Source organism: Tamandua tetradactyla, chromosome 7 (assembly GCF_023851605.1).
Source record: "Tamandua tetradactyla isolate mTamTet1 chromosome 7, mTamTet1.pri, whole genome shotgun sequence".
NCBI lineage: Eukaryota > Metazoa > Chordata > Mammalia > Pilosa > Myrmecophagidae > Tamandua > Tamandua tetradactyla.
In genome coordinates, this window is record NC_135333.1 from 43,750,552 (window position 1) to 43,757,402 (window position 6,851).

The following is a 6,851-nucleotide window of genomic DNA, read 5'->3' on the forward strand; positions in this document are numbered from 1 at the left end:
GAGAAGGAAGGGAGAGAAATTCCTAGGGTGCTAAGGAAGATGTCTGCTCCCGGCATGTGGCCCCTGAAGGGACAGAAACAGGGCCATGCCCTGGGAGAGGCTCTTTCCAGCCTAGATGCCTGCCATCTGCCCTATGTTGGCCCACGTGGGCCGGGGCACTCTGCCAGGCATGGCACCGTGGTGGGCAGATGGGCCTTTCAGCTCTGCCTCTGTTTCAGGAAGAGCTGGGGGCTCTCACAGGCCTCTGCATCTCCCTGAGGCTCAGCCGGCCCCTGCCCCTCCTCCCACATTCTGTCCAGCTGTGTGACCATGGCACGTCCTGCAGCAAGACCCAGAATCTCGGAGGCTTCCAGCCCAGGCTAAGGGCATCTCTACTTGTCCTTTGCAGACGAAGCTGCTTGTCATCAAAATGCACAGTGTGGACCTGGGAGGTGATGTGGCTTGCCGTGCTAAGTACCTTTTAATTTTACAGTCTGACACTGGAAGGTGTCTCCCAACTTCCCAGCCCTTCCTCGGACTTCTGCGGGGAAACAGCGGCACTTTGGGTTAATGGACTCGAACGGTTTGTGTCTGAAACCTTTAATGTTGACCCTTCACGGCGAATGAGTGTCTAAGAAAGACTTTAATAACTCGCTTTGTAAGTTAGGGGCGTTTGTGGTTACACCATCATTTCTTGTTCTCCATAGTTGGCAGAAAGCTCTAAGTGCTTCTAATACTTTCGAAATCTGACAGTTTTAATTATTTCCCCTGCACCGTTATCGATCCAGCAAGTCAACCTGTGATTTTTGAAGGCCATTGTCAATACCTGTTGCCAATATAGGAACTGACCGCTCTGGCCAGGCTGGGATCTGGCATGTTCCATGGGTGCAGAGGCTCTGGGGGCTTGGGGGCCTGCCTCCCTCATGCTTCTACCCCGACAGCAGATCGGCCCCCTTCCTGCCCAGCAATTGCCTGTGTGGGCTCTGCCAGGGCAGTGTCCGCTTGGCCCCTGGTGTTCTCCCGAGGACTAACTTCAGGAGAACCGTGTTCCAGGGTGAGCACGGAGGCACCCCTCTTAGGTCCTGAGCCAGGAACAAAGGTAAGACAGGGAGTGTCTCCCTGCCCCCCCACAGTAAATCACATTCGTCTGTGAGAGTTATCAGGCCAACTCTGTCTTGACAGTCAGATGAGCGGTGTGAACCCTTTGCAGCTAATTGGCAGGTGTGCACAGGCCATTTGGGGAGAAGATCCAGACACACCAACTCTACCAGGATGGGGTGCGGACAGCAGAGATTGATTGTGGGCAGGAAACCTCCCCTCGGAAGCCTGCAAACCTGCGGAAGCTCTGAGCAGGATCCCAAGGGCACCGCTGAATGGCACCTGAAGCCCTGCGCCCTGCTCTGCTGCCCACGGGGCTACTACCTGCACTTCTTCCTGCCAGGAACGCCTCCTCCATCTCCTCCTCCTCCTCCTCTTCTCCTGCCCCTCGCCCCCTTCCTGCTCTCTCCTTCTCCCCTTCTGCTTCAAAACATCATTTAATTCCTCCTTCCCAGGTATATATATATACTACTAATTCCTCATCTCCATTCACTTAAGTTTTAAACGTGAATAGAAACCCAGATACCACATGCAGAGTACAAGCGAAATCCACACCTCCTACCCGCCCCACCCGGGCAAACTCCTCTCCCCGCCCCAGCTGCTGAGGGGTTGCTCCCCAGCCCCAGCAGACCCGCAGCTGATGTTCACAGACGCATATTACACACGCCCCATTGCTAGCACCACCCACCACTTGGACTTGTCTGCCATTGACTTAGCACATTTCACTGTTCTGTTTTGGGTTCCTTCCCTGCACACAAAGAACTGCCTCTTTGTATGTACTCACTTCACAGCAGTCCCCAGAGGAGACACTCCATAGTGGAGGGGGCAGCTCCAGTGGCAGAGCTTGATGGAGTTTCCATGTTTTTACTCTTATGCATGCTGTGACAGCTCGTTTTCTATGGGCCTTTGCACACAAGTGTGTGTATTTCTATAGCACAGATGCCCAGAGGTGACAACTGGAGCTAAGAGGATGAGAATTTTAAACGGTGGTAGATACTGTCAAACTGCCCTCTAAAAAGGCTCCACATTCTCACCAAAGGACAGGGATGTCCCAAGACCTCATGGATGCCAAGTGGCAGCAGGTTCTTTGTGCCACGGGTCAGCCAGTGAACAGTGCTCTCTAGGTTTCTTATTTTCCATTCCTTTGATGTCCAGTGGGGTTACTTTGTTTTCATGAGTGATAATTTTATTTCTTGCTTTTTCATGCACTTGTCCATTTTTCTTCCAGGTTGCCTTTTTCATTTTTTGTTTTGTGTGGTTCCTTATAGTGTGAATATTCACTTTTTCTTTTATGTACCTTGCAGAAATGTTGCCTATATATTCTTTCTCTTGTAACTTAGCTTGCAAGGCCAGTTTTATCAGAAATGTTAAATTTTCATGTTGATAAATCTATTTTTCTTGACAGCATCTGAATTCTATGTGTAACTTAGAAAGTGAATTTTTTTTATCACTAATTTTTTTAGTCACAGTTATCTGTCTTTATTTTCCCCTGGTAGATTATACTTTTCTCAACACAATTAATTGAAATACTCCTGTCACTGCTGTTTGACACATGTCAAATTCCCAGATATGCTTATGTCTTTTTATATATGTCGCTTTTGTCTATTGATCTTTCTGTTTATTTCTGTGCCAATGCACTCTCCTGAACACATTACATGTTTTTGCTTGATGCATTCTCTGCATTGTTCTTTTATCTTCATTTTCGTGGTTAGGCATGCCAGTTTTCTACTTTAAATATGCATTAAAATTAACTTGAATTGCACAATATATAACATTGGGATTTTGATTGAAATTACATTAAATTGACAGATTAGAGAAGAAGTGGCTTCTTTGTAGTATCATGTCTTCTCCATGATAGCAGCACTGCTTGTCCCACTTGGAGAGATATAGTTTCATGTCTTTTCAGTAATGTTCATAACATTCTTATAGTAAATATTTATATTTCATTCTTACATAAATTTTTTCCCTGGATACTATATGAATTGTCTGTTGCCAACGTGAGTTTGGTAGACATATCACACTTTCTGCTTGGTTAAGGCCAGCATACAATAAAGTTACAGGTTAGAATATTTGGTCTGGTACTCAGTCACCTTCTGTACCCTTGAAATAGTTCTAAACATTTCCAGTAGATTTTCCAGATATGCTCATTCAATCAGTTAATAATCATATCTTTTTAAAAATCTTAAATTCTCTAAATCATGGAGAATCTTCTCTTTTGTACATGGCTTTCTTCATTTAGTTTACTTATTTCACAGCATTTGTGTTTTAGAGTGCAACATTGGTTTTTCTTTTTTTTTCTGAATAGTATTGCCTTATAGGGATATACCACAATTAAATTATCCATTCATCATTGAGGGACATTTGGGTTGTCTCCAGGTTTGACTACCACAGATAGAGCTGCTATGAACAGCTTTTAGCATTCAGGTACCAGTCTTTGTTTGGTGCGGGCTTTAATTTATCCTGGGAAAGAATACAGGGGTAGTAATGCCTGCATCATTTGATAGTCATGTATTTAAATTTTCAAGAAACTTGACGACAATTTTCCAGGTATTTGTACCACTTTACATTCCCACCAGCAGTTTATGACAGTTCCAGTTGCTCTATATCCCTACCAGTACTTAATATGGTTTGTCTTTTAAATTTTAGCCATTCATGCCTGTGCAATAATATTCTGTGATGTTTTCAATTTGAATTCTCTAATTAATAATGAGATTGAGAATTTTTTCAAATATTTGATCCCATCTGTATATCTTCTTTGTTATAGTGTCTACTCACTTCTTCTATCCATTTATTTTAATCATTTTTCTTATTAATAATTTTAATTGTTTTTTACATATCCTTCATATAAGCCCTTTATAAGATAAAAGATTTTCAAACACATTTTTTTCTCATTTTATGTCTTTCTTGTCTTTTCATTTTTATAGAGATAGTTTTTGAACAGCAACTTTTCACAATTTTGGTGAAGCCCAATTTATTGTTATTTATTTTATAGTAAATATAGTTCTTTTATATTGATTCAAGAAATCCTTGGTAAAGCCAAGATTACTAAATTATTATTATACTTTCATTTAAAAATTGGATAGATTTTAGATCTTTACACTTAGGTCTATCATCCATGTTTTAAGAAAACATGTTCTTTTTGTGCCTATGGAAATCCAATTTTTCTAGCACTAATTGGTGTAGAGACTACACTTTCACAGTTGAATTACTTTGACATGTCAAACATAAATATAACACATGAGTGGGTTTATTTATGATACTCAGCAGTGGTGTAGCCAGGTCCGCCTTGGTGAGTGGAAGTCTGTGTTGCTGAGCCCATGCCTAACCTCCATCCCTCCCCCCATGACCACTTTGTTCATGAGCCCATTGGGCAATGACAGGAGTTGCTGGGGAAAGAGGCTGACTTGCATCCACAGGACAGGTCATCTTATCCACTTGATTATTAAAGCCTTCTTCTGCCGAAGTCACCCTCTAGTAGTGGAACACAATATCTTCATGATTTTTGCCTACTCAGAAAGGTCTATCCTACAGAAAAGAATAGATGTAGTATGATTTCATGATTTTAACTCTGGTAAAGAGAGCAAACTCCAATCATATGGGCCAAGAAGAAAATCTATACTCATGTAGGGCAATGAGCTAGATGTTGCATCTGTGTGGCTAGAGTATGCAAATTACTTCACAAGCAACAGCTTATATATGTTTCACATTTTTAGCATTGACCTTATAATAAAGATTCTATAAAAGAGAAAAAAAGAAAGTTCTATCCACATCATTCTTCCCCAGACCTCTTTATCACCAATTTTCCAATCATGCTCTTTCCAAATCCCTGACCACGCAGCTGAACCATTAGCAATAGCCCATGAGTCAGTATACAAATGCACCTCTGGCCAGTTCTCCTTCCAAGCAAAATGAACAACCAGGTGCACTGCTTGAAGTTCCACCCACTGGGAGGATTTCCCCTCACCACTGTCCTTCAGGGACATCCCAGATAGGGGTTGCAGTACTGCAACTGTCTACTTTCGGGTGGTACCTGCATATCATGCAGAACTATCAGTAAACTAGGCCTGAGTTGTCTCTTACTCACTCAACTGAGTGTAAGGAACTCCCCAAGAGGCCATAGCTCTGGACTGGGAAACAGAAGGTAATGTGGCAGAAGTGGAGTCTTTGGGCATTTGGGCCACTTACTCATGTAACTTACTTTTGCCTTCAGGACCTACTCAAGTCCTATCCCTAATATACCATTTCCACTTTATGATGGAGTGCTGCTGTGCACGCCCAACTTTATGGCTTGGTGGGCCAGACAGCTCCCAGCTAATGATGAACAACTCAGGTCTCACGGTAATTTTGGTGGTCCATGGTTAAGCATTTAGTGTCTACTAAGGCCCAATAGCAGGCCAAAAGCTGTTTCTCAAAAAGCACAGTAGTTATCTGCAGAGGGTGGTAAGGCTTTACTCCAAAATTCTAAGTGTCTGCATTGTGATTCTCCTACAGGGGCCTGCTGAAGGCTCCAGACAGCATCTCTATTTGTCACTGATACTTCCAGCACCATTAGATCTGCTGGACCATATAGCCCAAGGAGCAGCACAGCTTGCACAGTAGCCTGGACCTGTCACACATCCTCCTCTTGTTCCAGTCCCCAATCAAAACTAGCAGCTTTTCTGGTCACTCAGTAAATGGGCCAGAGTGGCACACCCAAATGAGGACTATGTTGTCTCCAAAATCCAAAGATGCCAATTTGGCATCGTGCCTCTTCTTCGGTTGTAGGAGGGGCCAGGTGCAACAGCTTATCCTTCACCTTAGAAGAGATAACTTGACATGCTCCATACCACTGTACACCTAGAAATTTCACTGAGGTAGAAGCCCCTGTACTTTTGTTGATTTGTCTTCCATCCCTTGTCATTTGAATGCCTTACCTATAAGTCTAAAGTACTTGCTACTTCTTGATCACCAAATCCAATCAACATGATATCATCAATATAATGGACCAGTATGATGTCTTGTGAGAGGAGAAATGATCAAAGTCTTTGCAGACAATATTTTGGCATAGAGCTGGAGAGGTGATATGCCCATGAGGAAGGACTGTGTGGGTATACTGCTGGCCTTATCAGCTGAATGCAAAGTGTTTCTTGTGGTCTTTACTAAAGGCTATTGAGAAAAAAGCATTTGCCAGATCAGTAATTGCATACCAGGTACCAGGGAATGTGTGATTTGCTCAATCAATGATATTACATTGGGAACAACAGCTGCAATTAGAGTCAACACCTGGTTATATTGACGACAATCCACTGTCATCCTCTAAGACCCACCTGTTTACAGGAGAAATAGGAGAGTTCAATGGGGATATGATGGGAATCACCATTGCATCCTTCAGGTCCTTAAAAGTGGCACTAAATCTCTGCAATCCCTCCAGATATCCGTGTTGCTTCTCATGTACTATTTTGCTAGGTAGAGGCAATTCTAGTGGCTTCCACTTGACCTTTCCTACCATAATAACCTTTACTCCATGAGTCAGGGAACCAATGTGAGCATTCTGCTAGTTGTTAAGTTGATCTATTCCAATTATGCATTCCAGAACTGGGGAAATAACCACAGAATGGTTCTGGTGACCCACTGGGCCCACTACAAAACAGACCTGAGCTAAAACTCCATCAGTCACATGACCCTATAAGCCCCTACTCTGGTGCACCACTGGGCTTTTTAGGTCTCCTGAAATTAATGTCACTTCTGAGCCAGTATCTAAGAACCCCAAAGTACCTGATCATTTCTCTTCCCCC